Source organism: Eleutherodactylus coqui, chromosome 7, assembly GCF_035609145.1.
Source record: "Eleutherodactylus coqui strain aEleCoq1 chromosome 7, aEleCoq1.hap1, whole genome shotgun sequence".
Classification (NCBI taxonomy): Eukaryota; Metazoa; Chordata; class Amphibia; order Anura; family Eleutherodactylidae; genus Eleutherodactylus; species Eleutherodactylus coqui.
Genome location: NC_089843.1, coordinates 197,851,687 through 197,862,708, shown reverse-complemented (window position 1 = coordinate 197,862,708; position 11,022 = coordinate 197,851,687).

The following is an 11,022-nucleotide window of genomic DNA, read 5'->3' as shown; positions in this document are numbered from 1 at the left end:
TCCAAAAAGATTTCAGAGAGAGACTCTCTTTTACTGCGGAGGACGCCTCTCTATGGCGAGTAATCCCCAAAGTTGACGTTCCAGTCGCAAAATTGACAAAGAAGACGGCGCTCCCCTTCGAGGACTGCTCCCAATTGAAAGATCCTATGGAGCGTAAAATGAAGGGGTTTCTGAAAGGCGTATGGGAATCAGCCTCTACGGTTATAGAGACCAAAATAGCGGCCACATCGGTGGCTAGATCCCTACACCTGTGGCTAGATCAGTTGGATTCCCACCTACATTTAAAAACCCCTAGGGAAGAGCTCCTCAAATGCCTACACCTAATTAAAAAAGCAATAGTCTTTTTAGCGGACGCATCGGGGGAGTCCGTGAGATTCGCTGCAAGAAGTGCAGGTCTAGGAAATTCGGCCAGACAGGCCTTATGGCTCAGATCATGGGCAGGAGACCAAACGTCCAAGTCCAGGTTATGCACGATCCCTCTAGTGGGCGAATACTTCTTCGGACCAACATTGGACAAAATCTTGGAGAAAGCAGCAGATGAAAAACTAGGCTTCCCAACGGATTACCTACCCAAGAAAACCATTCCCTTTTGGAGAGAGTATATTCCAAGGGGGAAAAACAAAGAGAGGTCGGGTAGGTGATCCTACCCGAAAGGGAGTAGAGGGAGAACTTTGCGGTTTCCCTCCAGATCTGAACCAAGATAAGAGAGTTACGGTGGGGGGTAAACTTCTCCAGTACTCAGAAAATTGGCTGCAGATCTCAAAAAGCCCCTGGGTTCTGGAGATAGTCTCTTCAGGCTATAAAATCAGGCTGAACTCGAATCCCCCGACAATTTCTGCATAACACCACTGCAGCCCCCCAACCTCCAAGCAAGATTGGAGGAGGGTGTATTTAATTTGATTAAGATAGGAGCGGTTATTCCTGTCATTGCTGCGGAACAAGGCCAGGGTTATTATTCCCGTTTATTTTTGGTCCCAAAGCTGAACGGCAAATTTAGAGTTATTTTGAATCTCAAAAAATTGAACGCTTAAGTAAATAACCATACGTTTAAAATGGAAACCATACGCTCGACGGTCCCATTAATTGGTTGGGGTAACGTTATGTGTACTATAGACCTAAAAGATGCGTATTGCCACATTCCTATCCATACGATATCTCAAAAATTCTTAAGATTTTCAGTTTATATGGATAACACCATACGACATTTTAAATTTATCTGCCTACCGTTCGGTATCTGCTCAGCCCCGAGAGTGTTCACAAAAATCATGATAGAACCAGTTAGGTTCCTGCGGGAGCGCAATATCAAAATTGTCCCTTATCTAGACGACCTCCTACTGATAGCAAGCGATGAGAAAACCATGAGGGCCCAGTTAGAGGAGACATTACATCTACTCAGACAACTGGGCTGGATCATTAATTATGAAAATCTAGCCTAGTCCCAGAAACCAAAAAGATTTTTCTGGGGATCCTCCTGGATTCAAATAAAAATCGGTCCTTTTTACCCGAATCAAAAGTTTCCCACATTTTGAAAGAGATACGGAATTTCAAAAAGAGAAAAGAGTTGTCAGTAAGGGAAACAATGCACATCCTGGGCCTAATGACGTCCTGTCTTTCGGCAGTTCCCTGGTCTCAGTTTCACTCCAGGTCTTAAAAACAAAAATTGTTGACGATCTGGGATCGTTCTCAGGAGTCCTTGGAGGAGAAATTCAAACTACCACTATAGGTAAAAAAAATCCCTAGATTGGTGGCTGGTACCATCAAACCTGAGGAAAGGAGTCCAGTGGGCACTCTCCCCATGCGTCACCATTAATACGGATGCCAGCAGTACAGGATGGGGAGCCCAAGTGGCAGGTGAAGCCTTGCAGGGATCCTGGTCTAGGTTCACCAGTACCCACTCATCCAATTACAGGTAACTAAGGGCGGTCTGGGAGGCCCTGATTAGATCAGAGGATGTATTGTGAAACAAACACGTGAAAATATTGTCAGATAATATGACTACGGTTTCCTTTCTCCATCACCAGGGAGGCACCCGGTATCCTCGCTTACAGTATATGGCGAGCAAAATGCTATCGTAGGCAGAGATCAACACAGCATCCCTCTCGGCGGTCCATCTAAAAGGGACTCAATCAGGTGGCGGACTTCCTGAGCAGAAAAAGACTGGATCCGGGCAACTGGTCCCTCAACCCGGAAGTATTTCGACAACTTACGGACCAGTGGGGGCTACCACAAGTGGACCTGTTTGCCTCAAGAAAAAATACAAAATGCCGGGACTTCTTCTCCCTAGATCCAGCAGACCAGCCACTAGCATTAGATGCACTATCCCAGGAATGGGAAATGCCCCTGGCTTATGTGTTCCCTCCCTTACCGCTGATAGCCAGATGCCTGCAAAAAATCTCACGCAGTCACACCACCGTCATATTCATCGCCCCGGCGTGGCCAAAAAGACCATGGTATCCAATGCTAAATTGGTTGGCAATACAATCTCCGATAGTGCTACGCCTCAGAGAGGATCTCCTTTCCCAGGGCCCAGTTTTGTTCCAGAGAATCCACTGGCTAAAACTGATGGCCTGGCTGCTGAGAGGCAGAGATTAAAGAAACAGGGGATTTCCGACAAGGTGATTAATACTTTATTCAACAGTCGGAAATCAACTATTTCGAAAATGTATTATAGAATTTGGGAAGTATTCTGTACTTGGTATAAACCAGAGAGCCCGAATTTAGATTGTCCGGACTTTATTAAAATTCTAGATTTTTTGCAATCGGGGCTAGACAAAGGTCTTAGTCCCCAAACTCTGTGGGTTCAGACAGCAGCTCTTAGTGCCCTGTTTGACGTTAAACTCTCGGAAAACAAATGGATAAGAAGGTTCCTGAAAGGGGCTGATAGATCAAAACCCTTCGTGAGAGGGCCATCACCCTCATGGGATCTTAATGTAGTCCTGGAGGGCCTCTGCGACCCGCCATTTGAGCCCATTACCCAGATCACGGTTAGAAACCTATCCATGAAAGTCGCCTTTCTGATCGCCATCACATCGGCTAGGAGAATTGGCGAGTTACAAGCCTTATCTAGTAGAGAACCCTACTTAAGAGTCTTAGATGATCGGGTAATATTCAAACACACCCCTGTCTTCTTACCAAAAGTCGTGTTCCCTTTCCATCTAAATCAAGAAATAACACTGCCATCCTTTGTCAAAATTTCAGTAACACGAAAGAAGAGCGTCTTCATAACCTAGACATCGGTAGAGTAGTAAAAACCTACCTAGAGGTTACTCAAACTTTCCGAAAGTCAGAAAAGTTCTTCTTACAATACCAAGGGACCAATAGGGGCAGACCAGCTTCAAAGGACACTATAGCTAGATGGATCAGGTTAGTGATCCAGGAGACCTACAAGACCAGAGGTTTGGTAGCTCCGGAGGGGACGAGGGCCCACTCCACCAGGGCTCTCGCCACCTCCCGGGCAGAACGCAGGGGAGCCTCAATAGATCAAATCTGCAAGGCAGCAACATGGTCTAGTACAAATACATTTGCAAGACATTATAGACTAGATCTCCACTCAAATACAGAGTTGGCCTTTGGACGGAAAGTGCTTCAGGCAGTAGCCCCCCCCCCTAAAAAAGGTCTTATGATTTGGTATACCTCCATGTGTGCTGTCATGATGGACGCTATGGAAAGACAAGAATTATTCTTACCGTTACTTCCTTTTCCATGAGTCCATCATGACAGCACATGCTTTCCCACCCTTGATTGATGTATATAATGTCTGTACATACGATTAATGTCTTTCAGTGCTAATAAAAAACTGTTGGACCTTGTATCCGTTGTGATCATTTGGAAGTCACTGGAGTCAAGCGGTGGGTGGTGGCTTTTTAAAGAACTCCTTCTTCGTGTCCCAAGGATCACAGGCGGAGCAACCTCCATGTGTGCTGTCATGATGGACTCATGGAAAAGGAATTAACGGTAAGAATAATTCTTGTCTTTCTCAAGGCTGCCTCCAGGTACGAACTTCATTAAAAAAAAAAAAAAAAATTCTGGGTTTCCCCTACACTCTGGGTAAACAAAATTTTCAGGGGTACACCTACGCTCTTGGTACTCAAAATTTTCTGTGCTTAGCCTATACTCTTAGCAAACAAATTTTTCTGGCCTTCGCCTATACTTTTAGTATACAAATTTTTCAGGGGTTCGCCTATACTCTTGGTACACAATATTTTGATGGGTTCGCCTATACTCTTGGTACACAAATGATTCAGGGGTTCGCCTATACTCTTGGTACACAGATGATTCAGGGGTTCGCCTATATACTCTTGGTAAACAAATGTCTCAGGGGTTCACCTGCACTCTGGGTTAAAAAATGTTTTGTTGTAGAATGGGTTGTTGAATTGTGGAGTTGTGTAGAAGTATTGGCATCCGAGTCCCCTTTTGGGTCATGGGTCATGAAATTTTGTGACGGAGGTGGCATGGGAATGGAATTATTGGAACAAAACACTCCTTTTTAGAACTACAAACCTCACTTTTGTGCATCATCAGTGTGGCTGTCTGGGACCAGTAGTGCACACAAAGCATTCACATGCATCCCCGCTGTATACTGCATACTGTTACCGGTTCTATACAGTATGCAGTACACAGACTATATAGGAACTAACAGAACTCCTCTAAGTTATCATTCTTTTATTTGTTTCTCTGTTGAAAGCATCTGCATAATTATCCCAAGTGTGTGTCTCGTTGATAGAAGTAGCTTGGTCTATTCTTCTCTGATCCTCCTCCTCCTCCTAAATCTGCCTGTCAGCATGCTGAACAGCCAGTTCTTCAGTGGGCCCCATAGTCTCTTTAAAAACAATTTTTTTTTTACCAGGGCTGCCTACAGCCTCTGTCAATTTTTTTTCCTGAGGGATGCCTCCAGGTTCTCGCCCTTAATTTTGAAGTTCACCCCTACAGTTCAGCAAACATGCTGGTTCCAGCATGATACGCCCACAGACAGGGGCGTAGCTAGAGGCTCATGGGCCCGGGTGCAAAAGTTTAGCTTGGGACCCCCTTCCAGACCCGTCCACCCACCACTCCTTTTCACAGCTACTCCTTGTATATCACTTTTAGCTACATTACTGTTTTTTTTTTAATGACCCATCAATGGATCATTAGTAATCAGGGGTTTTAGTTTTTTTAAAACATCCAGAACAACAAGCCTCAAGGCATGCTTTGCTTCCCCAAGAAAGAAAAAAATAATTATATATACACATACATACATACAGGCACACATACATTGGAGACAGCATAAGCTAACTTTTATAACATGTTAGGGCTCATGTCCACGACCAGGTTTTCACCACGTATTATGCACACGTGGTAATACCAGCATGCTCTCTTTCTCTGCGTACCACGTAACGTTAGCCCTGTACACTTGTATGATACGCAATACATTGTTTCCATACGCATTGTCACTCTAAACAGAGTGGGGAATTAAAAAAAGAATCCCCCTGTGCATGTGCAGTGCTACACAAAGCCATATGTGGTCCCTGCCGGCAGCGTGCATGGCTGGGAAATGTGTGAGATGCTAGTGGTCCCCCACAGTGTTGTAGGCTTACGGCTGTGGCATTGGCATTGAGCCCTTAGTCACCAATACAGCGGCTCGGTTCTAGCATACCTCTAATATTGAAGTCAGGTGCCGGCTCGCAGAACCCCCCTCACTCACCCCCACTCCCCATCACACAGAACACCCCTCACTCACCCCCACTCCCCATCACACAGAACCCCCCTCACTCACCCCCACTCCCCATCACACAGAACACCCCTCGTCCCCCCCACTCCCCATCACACAGAACACCCCTCACTCACCCCCACTCCCCATCACACAGAACCCCCCTCACTCACCCCCACTCCCCATCACACAGAACACCCCTCGTCCCCCCCCACTCCCCATCACACAGAACCCCCCTCACTCACCCTCACTCCCCATCACACACAGAACCCCCCTCACTCACCCCCACTCCCTATCACACAGAACCCCCCTCACTCACCCCAACTCCCCATCACACAGAACACCCCTCGTCCCCCCCACTCCCCATCACACAGAACCCCCCTCACTCACCCCCACTCCCCATCACACAGAACACCCCTCACTCACCCCCACTCCCCATCACACAGAACACCCCTCGTCCCCCCCACTCCCCATCACACAGAACACCCCTCGTCCCCCCCACTCCCCATCACACAGAACACCCCTCACTCACCCCCACTCCCCATCACACAGAACACCCCTCACTCACCCCCACTCCCCATCACACAGAACACCCCTCGTCCCCCCCCCACTCCCCATCACACAGAACACCCCTCGTCCCCCCCCCCACTCCCCATCACACAGAACACCCATCACTCACCCCCACTCCCCATCACACACAGAAGCCCCCTCACTCACCCCCACTCCCCATCACACAGAACCCCCCTCACTCACCCCCACTCCCCATCACACAGAACCCCCCTCACTCACCCCCACTCCCCATCACACAGAACACCCCTCGTCCCCCCCACTCCCCATCACACAGAACACCCCTCGTCCCCCCCACTCCCCATCACACAGAACACCCCTCGTTTCCCCCACTCACCATCACACACAGAACCCCCCTCATTCACCCCCACTCCCCATCACACAGAACCCCCCTCACTCACCCCCACTCCCCATCACACAGAACACCCCTCGTCCCCCCCACTCCCCATCACACAGAACACCCCTCGTTTCCCCCACTCACCATCACACACAGAACCCCCCTCACTCACCCCCACTCCCCATCACACAGAACCCCCCTCATTCACCCCCACTCCCCATCACACAGAACACCCCTCGTCCCCCCCCACTCCCCATCACACAGAACACCCCTCGTTTCCCCCACTCACCATCACACACAGAACCCCCCTCACTCACCCCCACTCCCCATCACACAGAACCCCCCTCGCCCCCCCACTCCCCATCACACAGAACACCCCTCGTTTCCCCCACTCACCATCACACACAGAACCCCCCTCACTCACCCCCACTCCCCATCACACAGAACACCCCTCGTCCCCCCCACTCCCCATCACACAGAACACCCCTCGTTTCCCCCACTCACCATCACACACAGAACACCCCTCACTCACCCCCACTCCCCATCACACACAGAACACCCCTCCCCCCTCTTAATCATACCGAGGACGTTCCCTCTCACTGACTGCACTTACTTTCACTATGGTCTCTGCGCAGACAGGCAGCCTCTCCTGCACATCGGTGCTTCCTCCCAGGACCTCCGCTCAGACTCCTCCCCTCTGATGATCTCTGTGCTGGAGAACCAGATGGGGGAGGGGTCTGAGCGGAGGTCCTGGGAGGAAGCACCGATGTGCAGGAGAGGCTGCCTGCCTGCGCAGAGACCATAGTGAAAGTAAGTGCAGTCAGTCAGTGTCGTGGAAAGTAAGCCCTGTGGGCCCCCAGGGGCTCAGGGGCCGGGTCGCAACCGCACCCCCAGCACCCCCTATATGTACGCCAGTGCCCACAGAGTATACAAATGTTTCCCAGCGCAATGTCCAGCTATCTGAAAACTAGACGGAATGAATTGTCTTGCTTTGGCCACTAAAATTTCTTCAAGGTTTATACTGTCCTTGTAGCGATCAATGAAAGCGTAACTGATTTCATGAGACATTGACAGTTTCACTGTAGACCTGTGGCCTTTGGTTTTAGAATGCGTTGCTGAATTGTGCAGATGGTTAGAAGTACTGGCATCTGAGTCTGCTTTATGGCCATATTTGTGGCTCCTGGCAACTTTCTTACGGAGGTAGTATGGGATTGCAATTCTGATCAGCACTGCATAGCAAGACAGAACTCATTGTACACTGTGTATTTTTGGATCTACGCAGACGTAAAATACCCTGAGTGGTAAACAGATGGTTTGGGTCTGATAAACACGCATCCCTGGGGGTCTGCGATTGTTGGTATGTACAATCTGCTCCAGATGTGCTGCGCAGCGCGGGGTCCAGCTCTGGCCACTCAAATTTCTTCACAGTTTATGCTGTCCTTGTAGCGATCAAAGCAAGCGTAACTGCTTTCATGAGACATTGACAGTTTCACTGTACACCTGTGGAGGCAACTTTTGTGACACCTCCTGCTTAAAACAAATCTTTGGTTTTATAATGCGTTGTTGAATTGTGGAGATGGGTAGAAGTACTGGCATCCGAGTGCGCTTTATGGCCACGTTTGTCGCTCCTGACAATTTTGTGATGGAGGGGGCATGGGCATTGGAATTCTGAGCAGCACTGTATAGCAAGACAGAACTCATTGTACACTGTCTATTTTTGGATTTACCTAAAGGTCCTTCTTAGGGCTACATCTGACCATGTGCATTATAGTTGTGGCTGGCTGGGTGCAGTAGTGCATCAATTTTTGCATTATGCATCTAGGCCTGTTCCCAGCCTTTCAGTAATAGCGTTCTCAGCCTGCAGTGCCATACAACCAGCTCTCACCGTGAAACTGCACTCTAACATTTCCTAGCCTACTGCAAACTATTTCAGTTATACTTTTCTGTGTCTGCAGTGCATAATGGAGAGTTTAGGGACACAGCCACTTCTATAGGGAAAGTTATACAGTCCTGATCTTCCATGTAAGAACCCCAAGGCTCCTTCTTAGGGCTACATCTGACCGTGTGGTTTACAATTATTGCTGGCTGGAAGCAGTAGTGCATCAATTTTTGTATTACGCATCTAGGCCTGTTCCCAGCCTTTCAGTAATAGCGTTCTCAGCCTGCAGTGTTGTACAACCAGTTCTCACCGTGAAACTGCACTCTAACATTTCCTAGCCTACTGCAAACTACTTCAGTTATACCGTTCTGTGTCTGCTGTGCAGTGCATAACGCTGAGTTTAGGGACACAGCCAATTCTATAGGAAAAGTTATACAGTCCTGATCCTTCATGCAAGAACTACAACGCTCCTTCTTAGGGCTACATCTGACAGTTCTCACCGTGAAACTGCTCTCTAACATTTCCTAGCCTACTGCAAACTACTTCAGTTATACCTTTTTTGTGTCTGCAGTGCATTAGACAGAGGTCTCACCGCTAAACAGTACTGCAAGATTTCCTGGACAACTGGAAAGTATTTTAGCCCTGCCGCTATGCAGAGCGTCTCACAATACCCTTTCCTTGGTGGGGTTGAGATAGCCGCAGTTGCCAGCACTATCCACTGGCTTTAGAGTCTTCTCCCACTCCATACAGCCTCTCTTATCGAAAAGTCTCTGTGAGTGGTTAATCACCCCTAGGTATCAGAGCAAAACAGCAGGTTATTTTTTTTCAAGCCACAGCATAGAGCCTCCACTATCTACAAGTCTCTGTGTGCAATGAATTAAGCCACACTTGTCAGTGCTGTACAGTGGGGTAATTTATTTGGGCCCTGCTCTATTCTTAATCCACCATGATGAGGAGTAGGGGAAAGGGTTGAAGACGTGGATGTGGGCGTCCAAGTGAGGGTGTGGGCACAGGCCAAGTTCCTGGGCATGGTGAATCGCAGCCGGCTGATGCGGGAATAGGAGAGAGGTAAGTTTCTGGGCTCCCCAGCTTTATATCACAATTTGTGCAGACGCGGTGCACCTTGTCAGACAAGTGAGGCTAGTTTTTCAAAAACCGCTGAACCACAAATTGAAGACGTGGGCCAGGCATGGCACGTGTGTGAGGCTGCCAAGCTGCAGAACCGCCACCAGGTTACGGCCGATGGCACACACACCCATGCTCGGTTGGAGGCTCAGCGGCGAAAGCCAGAGGTCGGTCTGCTCTGTCAGACCCTACAGCAACTCGTGGGCCGTGTGCCTCTTGTCACCTAAGCTGATTAGTTTCAGCACGGCTTGCTGACGCTTGTCCACAGCTGTGCTGCCGCACCACATGCTACCGACTGCTGGTGACGAGCTCACACCTCTTAATTGAGAGGTAGAGGTGACGGAGGAGGAGGGGGGGGGTTTGGAGGAGGTTGCATAAAATGCCGCAGATACCAGCACCGAGGTAAGACCTGCTATTCTGGATGTGGGTAGGACGTGAGGGGTCCCAGGCTCTGACTCGGTCAAAGCCTCCACCAAGTTCACCCAATGTGCCGTCAGGGAGATATAGTGGTCCTGCCCACAAGTACTTGTCCACGTGTCCGTGGTTAAGTGAATCTTCCCAGTGACGTCGTTGGTGAGGGCACGATTTATATTGCGGTAGACTTGCTGGTGTAGAGCGGGGACCGTACACCGGGAAAAATAGTGGTGACTGCTGCTGCCATCATGTTTTTGAAAGCCTCCGTTTCCACAAGCCTGTACGGCAGCATCTCCAGGCTGATTAATTTAGCAATGTGCACGTTTAAAGCTTGTGCATGCGGGTGGGTGGCGGCGTATTTGCGCTATCGCTTCAACACTTGTGTTAGTGACAGCTGAACGCTGCACTGAGAGACATTGCTGGATGGAGTGGAAGACGGTGGAGGTGAGGGTGTGGGTGCAGGCTGGGAGGCGCTCGTGCCTGTGTCCTGGGAGGGGGATTGGATCTGTGTGCCAGGTTGGGGCACAGGGTAAGAGGCAGTGGTGTGACCCACAGGCAGTGAATGGCCTTCATCCCACCTTGTGGGGTGCTTGGCCATCATATGCCTGCGCATGCTGGTGGTGGTGAGGCTGGTAGTGGTGGCTCCCTGGCACAGGATGCACACCACTATTCGTCGGTCGTCTGCGCTCTCAATAAAAATTCTTCCCACCTTTGCACAACTAGCCCTCTGCACGGAAGCCTACTGCGAGGGGGTGCTTTGGGAAACAGTTGGGGGATTCTTCACTCTGGCCCTGCCTCTACCCCTGGCCACTCCACTGCCTCTTCCAACCTGTCCTGCTGCTGCACTTGCCGCCTCCTCCTCTGAAGCCCTGTCCTCAGTAGGCTTAGCAAACCAGGTGGTGTGAGTCACCTCATCATCCAGCAGCTCTTCCTCCGAATCCTCTATGCGCTCCTCCCTCGGACTTCCTGCCCTCACTACTACCTCACTGACAGACAACTGTGTCTCATCATCCT